This window comes from Symphalangus syndactylus, chromosome 16 (assembly GCF_028878055.3).
Source record: "Symphalangus syndactylus isolate Jambi chromosome 16, NHGRI_mSymSyn1-v2.1_pri, whole genome shotgun sequence".
In the NCBI taxonomy this organism is placed as follows: Eukaryota; Metazoa; Chordata; class Mammalia; order Primates; family Hylobatidae; genus Symphalangus; species Symphalangus syndactylus.
In genome coordinates this window covers 69,349,058-69,367,371 of record NC_072438.2, presented here as the reverse complement: position 1 = coordinate 69,367,371, position 18,314 = coordinate 69,349,058, and the positions used below count along the sequence as shown (strand labels likewise).

At 38.7% G+C, this 18,314-nt stretch overlaps 2 long non-coding RNA genes across 2 annotated transcripts in view; one reads left to right on the top strand and one right to left on the bottom strand.

Annotated features, from left to right (window-relative positions):
- LOC129464524 (uncharacterized) overlaps positions 1 to 18,314 on the bottom strand; it is a 96,546-nt gene that overhangs the window by 28,366 nt on the left and 49,866 nt on the right. Inside the window, exon 4 of the long non-coding RNA XR_008651621.2 lies at positions 8,566 to 8,665. This is a non-coding gene — a long non-coding RNA (uncharacterized lncRNA). The remainder of the gene's footprint in view (positions 1 to 8,565; positions 8,666 to 18,314) is intronic.
- The window catches only part of LOC134732814 (uncharacterized), a 159,692-nt gene that overhangs the window by 127,725 nt on the left and 13,653 nt on the right, over positions 1 to 18,314 (top strand). The window lies entirely within an intron of this gene.

Genomic DNA, 18,314 nt, shown 5'->3' with positions numbered 1-18,314 from the left:
CCATCTGTGTGTACGTATGTGTGTGTGTTCTCACACAAATTCACCCTGCAAAATCAGAACGGCCACACGGGGTTGTGAATTCATATTTAGACATTGAAGGTCAAAGGATGTCTCAGCTTGGTTACAGTTAAGACACTCATGAAGAGAAGAGGATGAGTTTATAGAAGGTTAAAAAGAGAACCGAAGAAGGGAATGAGGAATTAAATTGAAAATATGAAGAAGGCATAATAGGTACTACCCACAAGATACTAGAGACAAAGGAAATCTTAAAGTCAGAAAAAATCAGACTGAGAAAACTCAAAATATCTTTTAAAAACCTGTTATTACAATTATTTCTTTCCAACGTTTAAGCCAATTCCTTGTCAGTGCAAATCACCTCAGTGAGGACTAATTAATGGCCTTCTCTTAATAACTCTTTATGAACTTTGATCATCCTTTGACTTAGAGGAGGCTAAAACTAAGTGAACTGAAGAAGAAAAATAAATTAAAGCAAGTGAATCAAATCCCACTAAAAGCAGACAACATTTACTTCACTGCAAGTCAACACTGATGCCAAACCAGTTAGTTAGGTTGGTTGGGCTATCAGGAAATACGCAAATCTGAAATTTTAAGTGGAAGAAAACTTCCAGACCTCAATTTCTTCACTGACAAAATTATAGAGTTGAACTAGATGACCCTAATTTTCATTCCAGCCATATTATTTTTGTGATTTTGTAATACAATAACTTTCTTTAAATTTTTCTGCTTATCAGGTATTAGCAAAGGTTGCAATGGCCTATTAAGGATAAAAGGAAATGACTTGAAGCTTATAATTCTAAAGGTTCTATTATCAAAAACATGAATGCTAAATCAGATAATTTTCCAAATATTAAGTTCAATGTTCTCCATTTGGCTTTTATTTTTCTTATGACCAGCCCAAAATTTAAGTGTGAAGTCATTTCTTGGACAATGACTTCTTTTATGTTGAGTTTGCCAAAGCTGAATTTTATTTAAAATTATCTTAGTTGCCCATTTTATGACAGTTCCAACATATTCACCAACAACACCTTCTTTATCTGGTAGAAACTGTGGAACCAAAATGCCATGAGACAAACGATCATGATCCTTCTGATGGAAAAACTTTCCATTCCAGTAAAAATATCTAAGGTAGTATTTTATTTTGATTATTATTATTTTTTTTTAAATGATGGAGTTTTGAGGCTGGGCATGATGGCTCATGCCTGTAATTCTAGCACTTTGGGAGGCCAAGGTGGGTGGGTCACCTGAGGTCAGGAGTTTGAGATCAGCCTGACCAAAGTGGTGAAACACCTTCTCTACTAAAAATACAAAAATTAGCTGGGCGTAGTGGCAGGTGCCTGTAATCTTAGCTACTCGGGAAGCTGAAGCAGGAGAATTGTTTGAACGTTAGAGGTGGAGGTTGCAGTGAGCCGAGATCGTGCCGTTGCACTCTAGCCTGGGCAACAGAGCAAGACTCCATTTAAAAAAAAAGGAGTTTTTTCTATGTTGCCCCGGCTGGTCTCAAACTCCTGGTCTCAAGTAATCCTCCTACCTCGGCCTCCCAAAGTATTGGGATTACAGGCGTGAGGCACTGCATCTGGCTAAGATGCTGTTTTATAAACTGGTAATAATAATTTAAAAGAACTCAGCAATAGCACATTCATGTTTGCAAAATACCTGTAACGAAATACATCTCAAACACTCCAATTGTATAGGTTGCTTTAAAAACAAAACAAAACAAAAACATGCTTTGGATCTTAGAGTTAGCAAAATAAAAACAAGAAAACACATGATTAACACCTATTAAAGTCAATGGAAGGTAAACTTTCAGTTCTCCTTGGGTTTTGTTGGAAATGAAGGTAGAAAAGTTGGTGATTTTTAATTATTGCTTAAGATGACTCCACAGCACCGAAGATGAAGAACCACTTTAATCAAACCTAGTTTGTAAGTTTCTTGAAAGCAATAGTCATTTTTGGTTCATCTCTGTATCCTCTATGACATTTAACATAATACATAATAGGCATTTTATATACACTAAATTAAATACATGAATGAAGGGGCTACTTTTCTGAATTTGAACAGATCAGAAGCACTAGAAATTCATCTAACTTGAGCTGATTTATGAAGGGTAATTTTCCTTTGGAGAAGAGTGGTTCTTGTCTTATACTGCCTGGGAGTGGAAACATTAGTAGAAGAGAATAAATTAAAAATGAACTTGAAGAAAAGGAATAAATACAATTCAAATAGCATTAAAAGCTTAATCATTTGTATGCCAGGTGCAGTGGCTCACGCCTGTAATCCCAGCACTGTGGGATCACTTGAGGTCAGGAGTTCGTGACCAGCCTGGCCAACATGGTGAAACCCTGTCTCTACTAAAAAATACAAAAATTAGCCGGGTGTGGTGGCACGCACCTGTAATCCCAGCTACTCAGGAGGCTGAGGCAGGAGAATCACTTGAGCCTGGGAGGTGGAGGTTGCAGGAGCCGAGATCGTGCCACTGCACTCCAGCCAGGGCAACAGAGCGAGACTACTCCGTCTCAAAAAAAAAAAAAAGCTTAGTAATTTGAGCTTTTTTTTTTTCCTTTTTTTGACATGAAATGTACTGTGAAGTGTGAAACAGTTCAAGTAAACAAGAGTTAAATAATATATGGTTTGGACACATTTGCATATTAGATTAAATAATCATACATAACGTACCTATGAACAGTTAGTAAAACGTCACTGAAAGAGGAATTACTTTTGTCTTTTTTATGAATGGGCTGCTCAGTCTTGGCTCATCATTTCATGCTTTTCAGCTTGAGACTTAACAAGCAGCTTTCAGGGCTATAGTTTACTAGCCCAGTGTTAGGAAGGAAGTATGCAAGGAAAGTCATAAGCCCTTTCAAAGGCATTGCAAGCCAGTGTAGACTGAGTTTTGATTTGTTTACTGCTGCTGCAAACTTGGTGTGACATATTAATTTGAATGATGATATTATTCTTTATTACCATCCTGCATGAGAGTAAAAACAGTCGACGAAACAGATGGAAATTATCTTCTGGGTCCCCTGGGGTTTCCAATCCATGTCATTGATTGGAAATCTACGTATTTTACCCCTTCAAAATGTTTGATTATCACAACATTCATATTATGCATGCTGTACACTCTGCTTTCGTAACAATGCTCATGGATAATTGAAATCAACAATCTACTTTAAGAAAACCATGCCATCTAATCCATCAAACTAGAAGAAGGATTCAATTGTTTGAATAATCCAAGTTTGACATTTAAATCAGGCACATTATGCACATTTTCCCCTCCCTGCTGAGGGGCACGTGCAGGAAGAACAGACAGATCTTGTTGCTCCCTGATAAGGTCAGAGAAGCTTAGCTAGATTGTAGTGATGCTTACAGCTCATTGGTTTTGCCTATGGAGCACAAAGCTGTTACCATGACTACAAAACTGCCGTTGCTAAGGCATCCACAGGCTCATCTGATGTCAGGGCTTCCAGGTGGCCCAGCACAAAAGCTATTACTTTATGTTGTTGTCAAGAAGTCTTTGAATAGTAGTACATAGCTAAAAAAATTACAGGTGAACAAGGTTTCCTATACTTTTTCATGTAGACAGAGGCTACTCTTCAAAGTGGAGGTGAATGATTGGAAATGAATCTATTTCTCCTAATTAGCCCATCAGAGAAATACTAAAGTAGAAGGAAGAAAAGTATGCACAGCCTGTATTAAATTAGTGCTTTATTTGCCATTTCCTAAATGTAAATTTAAAGGTAATGGAAAATTTTTAAATAACCTCACAAACATTTGTAAAGCATTTAGATTGGCAAGCCGAAACAGCCAACTCACTGATAAGAATTGGCAGTGTTACAAAACTGGAAAACACAGGGTCACAAAATGCACCAGAAGGGGCAATACATCCACACTCTTGTCTCTGTAATAGACAGCATCAATTAATTATGTACCTATGCCAATGCTAAATATAGCCTTTTGGGTGTGACAGTCATATAATGATATTCATGAGTACTATTTTCCTAGTGAGGAAAAGATAGAGAGACAGAATAGAAGATAGATAGATAGATGATAGATAGACCTTCTTGGGATCTTAACTTTCAGGTCAGTTGAACTGCTATGCTACATTATCCCTTTATCTACCACCTTTCCCTCCCATGAAGCTTATGTAGCAAGCCCCCACCACGTCTGAGTATAATGCTACTTCTGATAGTGTGCTTTAGTTGGTAGACAGGTAGGGCTAGGATGAGGTTAAAGAGGGAGAATAATAGCTAGAACATGAGTCTTTATTATTTGACAGACACTGTGCTAGGCACTTAACACCTATAACTTCATTTAGTACTTAAACCTTTACCATGAGGTGGGTAATCTTATTTTCTTATTACAGATAAGGCACCAGGGAAGTTAGTACAAGGTCATACAGTAAGTGGTTGGTCTGAGATTGAAACCGATGCATATATGATACCAAGTCTGTTCATTGGTCTGCTTTAGTATGCTACCTCAGGAATGTTACCTAAACTGTGGATGAATATTTACCTCTATTAAATAGGGCTTGAAAAACGAGTGGTGGAAGGGTTCACGGCATCACAGTGGAGCACCCAGAAGGGACTTTTAAAGATCTTCTAATCTAGTCCCCGATGCCGGAACCACCTATCACCTCTACATAAGTCCCACTTATAACATCAACCAGACAGAACTCCTCTACTAACCAGGAACTCAGTATCTCCTCAGGCAAACATGTATGTTAGAAATGTATTCATTTTATTGAGCCTGTCTCCCAGCTGGAGGTGCTGGGATCTGGTAGAAAGCCAGGTTTTGTCTATTTGGCTAAGATCTGGGCAAGGCTGAGCCTATTGTATTCAGTGTATGATATGTAGGCCTGGGTGTGGATGGGACAAGTAGAGAGGCTCTTGGAGTGGCACTGCAAGAATGGTGAGAGGTCTAAGGTTTTACCCTTTACTTGTTTGCAAATGAGTGGGTTGGCCAATTTCTTCCAGGATACTGGCAGAAAATGTGAGATTCCTGGTGCAGAGATAGGAGAGTTAATTACTCAGTGCAATAGCAGTAGCCAGAGTATGAGCATTTGTACTGGTTCTCTGAGCCCCAATTCCTGCAGGGCAACGTGAAAAGTGTCGGCTGACACCTGCACATGCAGTGGTTTGTGTTATAAGGGAGAACCTATAAGCTTAGGGAATATCATATTTTATAATGGATAGTAAAGCTTGCCTGAACTTTGTCCCAGAAGGAGAAATAATGTCTGTCTTCCATGGTCATTATATATATGTTTCTATACAAGTATCTTTGGAAAATAGTCCAGAATAGAGGCAGCTGGTATATCTGTTGGCAAGACATACAGAAAAAAGAGAAAGTCATAGAAAATTATCTTCTAACAAATACCTCTTTTGCTGTAATATTCTCGCTATGATATGATCTAGGAACAAAAGTTTTTTTTTTTGCTTTTTCCTGGCCAGCCACACCACACTGCTACCTCATACTGAATCTCTACTGACCAGATCGCCTTGCTTTCTAGCATAGCTGCTACAGCTACACCACATTGCCTCAAGCTTTACTTGTGTAATTAGACATTTTTAAAAAATTAAAATGCAACCTTTATATTTATTTCTATAACCTTCTTTTTCAGAAGAATAGAGGGAACAGCATCCCAGCCCAAGCTGAACTGTGGCAATAGCCTCCTGACCGCGTTCTCCACATCCTACCTTGCTTGCTTCTCTTTCTTTCTTTTTTCTTTTTCTTTTTAGACCTAGTCTTGCTCTGTTGCCCAGGCTGGAGTGCAGAGGCGCAATCTGGGCTCACTGCAACCTTCGCCTCCCAGGTTCAAGCGATTCTCCTGCCTCCTCAGCCTCCTGAGTAGCTGGGATTACAGGTGTGTGCCACCACGCCCAGGTAATTTTTGTATTTTTAGTAGAGACTGAATTTCACCATGTTGGCCAGGTTGGTCTCAAACTCCTGATCTCAAGTGATCTGCCCATCTCGGCTTCCCACAGTGCTGGGATTACAGGTGTGAGTCACCATGCCCGGTCCCGTACTTGCCTCTCATGATTTCAGTCCCTACCCTGCAGTGAGCATTATGTTTTAGCTATGCACTACTTATCATGTCCTAATTTCTGACTTTCATTTTCTATAAAATAAAACCATTTTATAACTTCTCTTTTAAAAGCTAAAACCTGAATAACAGGGCTGACAGGGTCCAGTCTACATTCCATCCTCACCTTGAAACACTCTTCTTCCTCTTTCTATTCCTGCCATAAAATTATTTGAAGGGGCCTTTAAACATGCCATGCGTCAGAGCCTTTGTACTTGGAGTTCTGTCTGCCTGGAATGAGCTCCCCTCATTGCTCCCTTTAGCTTAACTAATTTCTATTCTAACTTGCAGGTTTTAGCTTCTAAGTTATTTCTTCATGGAAATCTTTCCTGACACCCATACTAGATTGTTTGCTTGTGTTATATTTCTAGAATCTGCTGTCCTTTGTAGAACTCATCACACTTGTAACTAATGTCAGTCTTCACCTTTAAATTCCAAAGGGCAAGTCTGTTCTGGCCCCATCACCCAACAAAATGCCCTTAACAGTGTTCAACAAACATGTGCTAACTGACTTCTCAAATAAGCTTCACATTTTCCGGCTTGCCTCAACTACATGTTCATGGGATGAAATAATGGGAAATGAGTGAGAGGTATACTGCCTAGAATCTTCCAAGCAATACCGAGGCATCGGCCAGGTGCAGTGGCTCATGCCTTTAATCCCAGCACTTTGAGGGGCCAAGGCAGAAGGATTGCTTGAAACCAGGTTTGAGACCAGCCTGGGCAACATGGTGAGACCCCATTGCTACAAAAAATACAAAAATTAGTCAGGTGTGATTGTGCACACCTATTGTCCCACCTACTCGGGAGGCTGAGGCAGGAGGATCACTTGAGCTCAGGAGGTTTAGGCTGCAGTGAGCTGTGATCATGCCACTGCATTCCAGCATGGGCAATGCAGTGAGACCCCCGGGCCAAAAAAAAAAAAAAAGAAAAAAAGAATGAGGCATTTATACACTGTTCAGTAGACAAGGGGGAGACAGTGCAGGATTCTGAGCTGTGATGTGAACGGGTCAACCTGGAATGTTTTCACACGGCTTCCTCTTTGGAACCAAAGTAGCCCAGCCAGGCACACTGGGTTTGTTTGTCTTGTCTCCATTACAACTTCAGCTCTCCAGAGTCACAGCTATTAGTGCTTAGAAATACAGGCTTGGTCACACAATCATTTGGGATTTAGAATTTCTCCAAATTCAATTCATAAATTGAAAAACATTCAAATTCATGAATCCTTTAGAGAGCTGTGGAAGTAATGATGTCTAGAAGAACTAAAATTCCATGGAGGAAAGACCATTCAATTTTTGTCTGAGGATCAGCAGATTTTATTTTTACTGTGAATATTTGCTATTTCTGGGCATGGGATAGAGGTTGAATATTGGGGCTTGGTCTAAACCTTCTGAAAAGCAGAGTGAAGTCACCTGCAGGCTAACAAAGCAGTGACCTTTGTGGGAGGATGCCTGAACTAAAAGCAGGTGATTTGCCAAGGGGTCAAAGGCCACCAGATTATCAACAGAAGCCCTGGAGGAGTCTTAGTAGAGTGATGAACTACAGGAAGAAAGACTGAGTTTCACCAAAACTGTAACACGACCCTGAGTTAGCTCAGTCTGATTGGATTATGTGGATAATACAGCTACCCTATCTGCCTATTAGAGGAAATATTAAATACCATCTAGGGAAGATAATATCATCTGGAAGCTCTATAATTCATTTGTACTCAATATTTAAAATAAAATAAAAATTACTTGACACAAGATGAGAAATGACCATTTGGTTAGTAACCAGATTCAGAACTTGAAGTTAGCAGCCAAGAACTTTAAAATAATTATGATTAATATGTTCAAAAAACAAGAAAAGACAGAAGAGATATATGAAATCATAAAAAATTTAACAGAATTGAAATCTATAAAAATGTATGAAATGCACATTCCATAATTTAAAAATACAACATTGAAGTTAAAAATTTAGTGGATGAATTTAATAATAGATTGGAAGACTGGATTAGTAAACTGGATAATAGATTAATAGAAAATGCCCAGTGAAGTACATGGAGGGAGAAAATAAGTAGAAGATAAATGGACATAAGTGTAAGAATCATGTGAGGTATACACAAAATTCTAATCTTTTTATAATTGATTCACAAAAGAAAAAAGACAGGCTGAAGCAGAAGCAATTTCTGAACATATAAAAGAATTCTTTATAATCGATGAAAGACCTCAGATCACAGACTTAAGAAGCTTAGAGAACTCTGTAGGAAAAATGCTGAGAAAATCGTACATAGGCACATCATAGCCAAACCGGCTGAAAATCAGACCCAAAGAAAATCTTAAAAGTGACAGAGAAGAAGGACACTTAACATTGAAAGAAACCACAATAATACTGGCATCCCCCGAGAAGTGATAATAAGCCAGACATATTTAAAGTGAATATGACTTATTTAAATTACATATTTAAAGCATTGAAAGAAAAGAATCACTAACCTTGATTTCTATGCACAGTGACTTCTGAGTTATTTTTTCATCAATAGGCTGACTAAACAAAAACCATAAAAGTAGTTGTCTACGCAGAAGGAAAATTAGGCTAGATAAAAACAAAAATGTCAGTGGGAAGAAAGAACATGGGAGAGAGAAAACATATGGGTAAATATAAATGAAATTGACCATACAAAGCAGTATCATAATGTTTCTGATGATTAAAATATACACTGCATTCAAATGCATGACAACAATAACACAGAAGGCAGGGAGGTGGAAAGTAGATTTAAAGTATTTTAAGGCTGTAGCCTTATGAAGGAAGTGGTAAAAAATAAATAATTTGCTTTATTATCAAGGAAGCACGATTTCAATTCTGCAATTGTATTTCCTAAATAAAGCCCAATGAACATGGTTGACTTTATACCCAATGTTAGTGTCCTTTGATATTACAAATTCCATTACCATATTGCCACATTCTTACAAGCATCCTTCCACTTCCATATTCTCTATAAGATTTTCTTGGCCAGAATTAAGGCCAGAGTAGACCCAAGTCTTATTATTTCCTCTACTTTCTAAGCAATTAACCCTCAGCAAATCAAGAATGTAGAGGATCCACTGCCTGTTATTTTATTTTTTTGAGACAGAGTCTCGCTCTGTCACCCAGGTTGGAGTGCAGTAGTGTGATCTTGGCTCACTGCAACCTCCGCCTCCCAGGTTCAAATGATTCTTCTGCCTCAGCTTCTCGAGTAGCTGGGATTACAGGCATGTGTCACCGTGCCCAGCTAATTTTTGTATTTTTAGTAGAGAGGAGTTTTCACCATGTTGGCCAAGCCTGTCTCAAACTCCTGACCTCAGGTGATCTGCCTGCATCAGCCTCCCAAAGTGCTGGGATTACAGGTGTGAGTCACTGCGCCTGGCCAAGGATCCACTGCCTTTTAGAAGAGCAAAGCCACCAGCTGATGTCTAGATGTTCACCTCATCATCCTTTTAATACGTTGCCTCTGTAATGTGCACCATTAAAATCTTGTATCTGGCTGGCTGGCTTGTAGGAATATCCCCTCAATTATTTTACTCATTTACTTCTTTTCTTTTATCCTCAACTCAGTGTGCTTCCTCTCTACCTTGCTGATCTAAGTAGCAACAATATTTTACTTCTATTCCTTTTCCTTTTCATTTCAACCTGTTTCTTTTGAACAAGAACAAATATCCTTTCAGGGACATGTTCTCATTCCTTTTCACCAGGTCTGTGAGATAGTGATGATCCTCTGTTTATGTTTATTTGTGGAAATTGATATTTTATTTGTGGACTAGTCATTATCTTGTCCTACCCATCTTTTCCTTTGTTTCATTTCCTAGGAATTTCAAACTATTTCCTTCTCTCTCAATAGTAATGTAGATACAACCCAGACCTGAGCCAGATTCCCTTGCTTCAAAATCCCAGTTCCAATAACTGCAGGATGACCATGGTTATTTTTCTTAATTTCTCTGACTTCATTTCCTTATCTCTAAAATGACAATGAAAATAATAGTATCTACCATTATTTGAGATTTGGAGGGTTTTGTTTGAGTTAATGTAAATAGAACTCTTAATCACTTGTGCCAAACTGCTTGTTCAATAACTGCTGGCTTTTGTTCTTCCTCCTTCTTTGCTTTTTCTTCTCTTTGCTGCCCTGCCTTATGGTTTTATACAATTTTAAAAATTTTTCCTTTACATTTCAGGTTAGAAATCTTTCCAATCTGGCTAATCTTAACACAAATTTTATTCCTGTATTGATCCAAAATTTTCTACCTCTGTGTGTGCCTTCCACGTGTTGCTCTACTTCTGCCCTGAAAGGCTTCAGAAAACAGTTTCCTTTTCCACATAGAAGCTCTTCCAAAAAACACCTGTTTTATCTCCTGTGAGGGGTGTCATCTGTAAACTAACTGCTATCATTTCATCTCTCCATTCTTCAAGAAACATTTCTACCCCTGGATTATCACTTTCTTGTTTGGCAAGGAAGGTGAAGTATATCTGCAATGCTGATCATCTTGGGACAATGCACATTGCACAAATGCACATACAGCTGATCCTTTGAACACGTGGATTTGAACACGTGGATTTCCTGTTGCTTCTGCCACTCCTGAGAAAGCAAGACTAACTCCTCCTCTTCCTACTCTTCCTCAGGCTACTCAATGTAAAGTTGATGAGGATAAAAACCTTTATGATGATTCACTTCCACTTAAAAAATAGTAAATATGTTCTCCCCCTTATGATTTTGTTAATAACATTTTGTTTTCTCTAGCTTAATTAATTAATTAATTTTTCATTATACTTTAAGTTTTAGCGTACATGTGCACAACATGCAGGTTAGTTACATTCTCTAGCTTGCTTTAGTGTAAAAATACAGTATATAATACATACAACATAGACAGTGTGGTGATTCCTCAAAGACATAAAGACAGAAATATCATTCAACCTAGCAATCCTATTACTGGGTATATACCCAAAGGAATATAAATTAGTCTATTATAAAGACACATGCACACATATGTTCATTGCAATGCTATTCACACTAGCAAAGACATGGAATCAATCTAAATGCCCATCAATGGTAGACTGGATAAAGAAAATGTGGTACATAGACACCATGGAATACTGTCCCACCATACAAAAGAACAAGATCATGTCCTTTGCAGGAACATGGATGGAGCTGGAAGGCATTATCCTTAGCAAACTAACACAGGAACAGAAAACCAAATACCGCATGTTTTCACTTATAAGTGGGAGCTAAATGATGAGAACACGTGGACATATAGAGGGGGAACGACACACACTGGGGCCTATTAGAGGGTGGAGGTTGGTAGGAGGGAGAGGATTGGGAAAAATAACCAATGGGTACTAGGCTTAATACTTGGGTGATGAAATAATCTGTACAACAAACCCCCACAACACAAGTTTACCTGTGTAACAAACCTGCACATGTACCCCTGAACTTAAAATAAAAGTTAAAAAAAACACCAAAATATATGTTAACTGACTACATTATCAGTAAGGCTTTTAGTCAACAGTAAGCTATTAGTAGTTACATTTGGGGAGAGTCAGAAATTATACATGGATCTTCAATTGCTTGGGGATGTCTAAATCTCTAACCCTTGCATTGTTCAAAGATCTCCAATATCCTGTGTTCCTGATTTTAAAAATTGCAACCTACTTAGATCGAGTTACCGGACTTGACGTACATAAGTAGCCTAAGAAAAAGACCTAAAAATTAAACTATATGTTAGATGTATTTTGATATGTGACAGGAAGGATGTTAGAAGGCATCAAGCTGTGACTTGCCCTGATCAGCCAAGGTTGAGCATGTGCCCTGCCAGGTGGTAAAAACAGGAATAGGAGCCCTAAGAAGAAGTCAAGGCAGAGGAGGGCAACAGGAGAGTGCAAAGCTGGAGAGGAAGGTGTAGGGTGGCCTATACCATGGGGAAACAAAATGAGGCTAGGCATGAAAACCAGATGTTACCTTCCCATACCAGCCCAGAGCTTGCCTCAGTACACACAGCGACACTGGGAAAAAATGTGATTGATTGATTTATTTAGTGAACGCTTCAAAAATGATGACTTAAATATTTGGGATTTGGTTGGCAAATTGAAAACACTCAAAACATATTTAGCGAACACTTTAAAAATGATGATTTAAACATTTGGGGTTTGGTTGGCAAATTGAAAACACCCTAACAAAACACTTTTACCCTTCAATGTCTAATCTCTGAAGGGTTTCGATACGTTCTTATTTCTCTCACCGACAGTTTCTTAGAAAGCCTTTTGATGCTTCCTATGTGACTCTTCAGAGTATTCGTTGTTTCTTCCTAAGAATCAGGAATTTACTCACTTTCTTTGAAGTAAGCAAACAAAAATGTTAAAAGGTACTTGTTTTCAGTTCATAACTTCAACCCCCAAGTAAAGCAGACAATTCTAGCAGTCTTTATCTTCTACCCTACACTACCAGCCCATTTAGCAAATGCCTGGCTGTTTCCATCAGACCCTTGGCTGGTAAGATATTATTTTAGTTCTAATCAGAGCTGGTGTACTGCAAGGCTGGCTGAGTTTTTTTTTTCTTGGAAGAATTCAGGAATTATTCAACTGATTTTCCTACCTCAACTCATCAACTTTCAAAATTAGATACATTATAAATGGTCACCACATAAACCAATAGTAAAACGCTTGGGACAAGAAGTATTTTGGATTTTGGATTTTTTTTTGTTTGGATGGTGGATTATCTGCATACATATAATAAAAAAACTCAGGGATGGGATCCAAGTCTAAACACAAAATTCATTTATGTTTCATAAATACATATACAGATAGCTTGAAGGTAATTTTATATAATACTTTTAATAATTTTGTGCATAAAACCAAATTTTGACTGCATTTCAACTGCAACCCATTGCATGAGGTCAGGTGTGCAATTTTCCACTTGTGGCATCATGTTGGTGCTCAAAAAGTTTCAGGTTTTTTTAACATTTCAGAGTTTTGATTTTCAGATTAGGGATACTCAGCTTGTATCATTGTATATGTAAAGAAGGAACCAATATTCTTTAATATTCAATATTCATCTATGGTGGGTGATACATGGAAAAGCATATTCACATCCTTTATATATAATGTTGTTTGACCATGCAGCTTGTTGGGGACAGGGTACATAGTAGCCATCAGATGCTCAGAGGGGTCTTTGAAACTTTGTTAGACGTGATAAGCCAGTAATGCTGCAGTATTCAATGACTTATGATATGATTTGGCTGTGTCCACACTCAAATCTCATTTTGAATTATAACTCCCACAATTCCCATGTGTCATGGGAGGGACCCAGTGGGAGGTAATTGAATCATATGGGGGCAGGTCTTTATCGTGCATTCTCGTGGTAGTGAATAAGCTTCATGAAATCTGATGGTTTTAAAAACAGGAGTTTCCCTCTTCTCTTTGCCTGCTGCTGTCCACGTAAGTAGGATGTGACTTGCTCCTCCTTGGCTTCCACCATGATTGTGAGGCCTCCTCAGCCATTTGGAACTGTGAGTCCATTAAACCTCTTTCTTTTGTAAATTAGCCAGTCTCGGGTATGTCTTTATCAGCAGCATGAAAACAGACTAATACAACTTAGCATACCAAATTTTAATTTCTTGTTTATGAGTATTTATGCAATGTACTTTTATTGGGGGGAAGAAGCAGAGAGGAGAGCTCTATTGCTCACTCAGTCTCTCAGGATCCAGGCTCACAGAAGATGCCTCATCTTACAGCCTCATCCTCTGGATCATAGCCTTCTTTGTTACTATGGCAGAGGATAAAATAGCATGGATATCACACATCTGTTCTACTATGCTTCTTCCCAGAAGGGATACATGCCTTTCCCACTTACTTTAGTTCATTGGCAACAACAGGTCACATGGCCCAACCTAACCATAATAGGTCTGGGAAATGTAATTTTTTGTGTGTCTAGAAAGATAAGAAATCCAGATCTTGATTTTGCTAGAGAAACTTCTGCCATAGACCTTAAATAAACTTGGGTTATACTAGGACGTTTATCAAATAGTTTTATCAAAAATCAATGTCACGATTGGTAGCTGGGACTCTGAAGGATAGAGACAATATTACCTGTATATGATTGATAAATAAATATGTAAAGGATCTGTAATTTAGTTATGGAGGTCTCAGGATTTTGTTTCTTAATAACATTTGAACTTATGAACTGAGAAAAGAGAGGACAGAACACGGAAGTGCAGGACAGGAAGTACTAACAATGATGTCTTTGGTCACGTAATTCCACTTAGGAAGACATAAATCCTTTCAACGATGTACAGCATTTTAGTAGAAAAACAACATATTTTTGGACATAAAAGCATAAAATGATTTGAGTCACAGCAGAAATAGAATGTTGACATGCAGAAGTGCTTTAAAATTTCACTTATATCATTAGGAATTAAAGCAGAGTAGAGTGCACTGGGAGAGTGGATTTTTAGGTCCGCGCAGCAGGGCATTTAGTCTTGTCTTGCTGAAGTTCATTGTCCCACAGCTACTGGCATTATCTCATCATGTTCTTCTACTGCAAAACGTTTTAGGTCCTCATCAAGTGCAGAATGAAGTGCAATCTCCCTAGCACACACTTGAGAGTCTTCAGGCATCTTACTCCTGCCCACTTCTTCAATTTAAACCTCTACCATGACTTTTCCCTTACTCCATTCTCTTGGAACCCAAAACATCTTCACCCAGGCTATGCTCTGTTGGCTTTGGGTATTTTATGTGTATTTAGTAACCACTACGCAGGAGAAGAATTAGCAAAAGCAATTACTAGAATATTTTAATTACAATCCTATCAAAGACAAACTTTGGTTTAACTGCAATATGTTTTCTTATTTGAAGTGAAAACAGACAAAGAAAGAAGATTCATGCCTGAATTTTCACAGATACATTTGGATCTCACATTCTGTTTTTTAAAAGCAGAAATGTGGACTGGTTGACAGCAATAATTAGAGCACTGGGCTTTTATAACATTTTTGTTTTCAGTTTTGAATGTTATACATGCTAACAATAAGTGAAATTCAAAAGTGTATTAGTAATAATATATAATATTATATGTGGTAATATTATACTAATAAGATGATTAGTAATAATTTAATAATCCTCTCTTAACTGTCAACTAACTTCATTTCTATTCCTTTGGGAATCAGTATAAACAATCTGTCATCACGTTATTCTTTATCTTTTTCCACATTCACATTACCAAAATACATCATGTATCCATAAGGTTTTTTTTTTGTCAGAGTCTTGCTCTGTCGCCCTCCTCCGTTCAAGTGATTCTCCTGCCTCAGCCTCCTAAGTAGCTGGCATTACAGGTGCCCATCACTACACCTGGCTAATTTTTGTATTTTTAGTAGAGACGGGGTTTCACCATGTTGGCCAGGCTGGTCTCGAATGTCTGACCTCAGGTGATTGGCCCACCTCAGCCTCTCAAAGTGCTGGGATTACAGGTGTGAGCCACCGCACCAAGCCAATAAAGGCTTTAAAAAAAAAAAGAGAGAGAGAGAGAAAACCTAACCCAAACTCATTTGGGATGAAAGAGCACATGTAACCCCAGGTTTGACTTGAATGATGTGTTCAGGATTCAGTTTCATTCCATCTATCAGTATGGCTCTACTGTCCTTTGTGGGTGAGCTTCAGTGGCTTTTCAGTTTCATTCCATCTATCAGTATGGCTCTACTGTCCTTTGTGGGTGGTGGCTCAGTGGCTTTACTGGTGGAGGCCATATACCCTTTTACTTAGGTCCAAGTCCTGTAGAAAAGAGACTGCCTCTGCTTTGTCGCCCCAGCACTCCTAGCATTGTCAGCAAAAAAGAGTTTTATTAGATTTTATAGAGTTGGATTGCACTGACTGTGCTCTTGAGCTCAGCATGTTGCCACCTGGGTCATGTGCTCCACCCTGTCTTGAGGATGAGAGCCCACATGGAGCACGTGGACTAAGATGGGAGTGACAGGTCCTTAATGAGATTTAGGGGTTACTACTCACAGTCTAATAAACGGATGGTGGGCATAGAGTTATACAGGTCATGGTTTGCCTATTGCTCTCCTCCAAGTCAGAAATTACAGCTCATTCCTTTTAGCAGTCTAATAATGTCTTATGATCTAGAATTATGACAACTTTTTAACCTACCAACGGACATTGAGAATTTTCCTGATTTATTTTCTATACCACAAACAATGTTGCAACAAACATTCTTACATACTGTTGCTTTTACTTTTATATGTTGTGTTCTTCATTAATGTCTCTCTTGTATATCCTTTTCATATCTGTTATGTTCTTTATTTTAATTTGCTAAAAATTGTTAGATTTTTTTCAGAAAGGTTGTAATAATTCACACAAAATTTGAGAGTGCCCATCTCCTTACATGTGCATAGGACTAGATGTTTTAGTTCTTTTTATTTTTTGGGTGAAACTGCCATCTTGTTTTTATTTTTTTCTATATTTTCCTTACAAGTAATGAGATTATCTTTTCAAATATTTATTTAAATAAGTTCATATATTTATGTAACCTTCTACTAGAGTATGTATATGTGTGTGTGTTTAGTAAATTTTCAAACAATGTTTTTACTATAGAAAAATTAAATACCTGACTGATTTATGTGTTTATTTGTGTGCATTTTCATGTTTTTCCTTTGATTTTAGCATATTCTTTCTTCCTTGGGGAAAAATTAAACTCCATATGGTCAAATATATCAATCTTCACCATATTTCTTGAGCTTTCTGTTTTGCTAAAAAAAAAAGTTCTCCTTACTACAGGGTTATGCAAATCTTACCCTTGATTTTGCCAGATAATTATTATTATTTATATTTATATATTTAATCCATTTGGAATTTCTAAAAATATGATATGATATAGAGGAGGGAATTTAAAGTTTTTATCAATTGGATAGAGCCAATTTACTACAGGCATTTATTTAAATTATCCTTTTAATAAATAATTCAAATTTTAATTAATTAATAAACATTTATTTAAAATATTATTTTCCTACCCTATTGGCATTTTCTTTTTCACATTTTTAAGTTTCCATACATATATACTTAAATGTGTTTCTGGAATATTTCAGCTATTCTACTTTTCTATCTTTCTGTCCTTATACCAATGCCATACCATTTTGTGGTGAGTTTAATATCTATAAGGCTGTTCCTTCTAACTCTTCTTTTTAAAAAATCTCTTGGGGTGAGGGAAAGATGGCCATCTAGACACAGCCAGGTGAAACAGCTCCCACCGGTGGACCAAGAAGACTGGCATGCTCCCAACAGATTTTCAGAGGGAAGGCACCAAGAGTGGATGAAGGGAAGTCACAGAAGCTGGGCTGAAGGGGAGGAAAGCTGGGAACCCTGCACGAGGTTACCATGCACCAAACTCGTTTCTGGCCCCTAGCGGCTCCAGGAGAGTGGATGAGTTGAGCTGGCAAAGAGCAACCCGCTCACCTCACAGGCCTCTGGAATCCCAGCAGGAGGAGACCCCTCAGTCACCACAGACACTCAGGTTGGCAAAGAGAGATGCTTAGAGAAGTGGTGAGGCAGCAAACCAGCTGATGTGGAGCCCAGAGCATTTGGTGTGGGAGCATCTGTAGTGGAGCACGGCCAGAGACATCCATTCCCCAGTCTCCACTTGCTCCCATAGGAGGCTTTAGCCCTAGGGAAACTGGGTACTGAAGTCTGCAGGGTGTCTTGCCCATCAGATGGGGCCAGTTTGACCTGAGCACCCCTTGGTCTGCTGGACTCTCCTGGGGTCCCAACCTGGCCACATCTTCTTGCAGGGCAGCCTTGGGTCCCATGGAGGCCCACACCATAGCTTCTGAGCTGGTGGACCATGCCAGACTGGTGAAGAGCTCTAGTGGCCTGGCCCCTATGGCCATATGCCAGCCCACATACTCCCTGCCCATACTGCAGCTTTACTCGGGTCCATGGAAACTCCCCACATCACTTTGCTGGTGTATGTGGGCACAGGCAGGTTTTTCTTTCCTTACCTCACCAGTCTGCCGCCATTCCCCAGGCAACCGCCATTGCAGATGAAGTCTTGTTGGTCACAGAGCCAGCCAGCCCTGCCCCTACCAAGGTCCTGCCCTTGCGCTAGCACTGTGCAGAGAACAGATCTTCCCTCACCCTAAGCGACCACTTCTGCTTGTAGGGCACAGAGAAGGCACTCAGACCTGCACCCGCCAGCACCCCACCCCTGAGCCAACACCACTGCCAATATGACTAG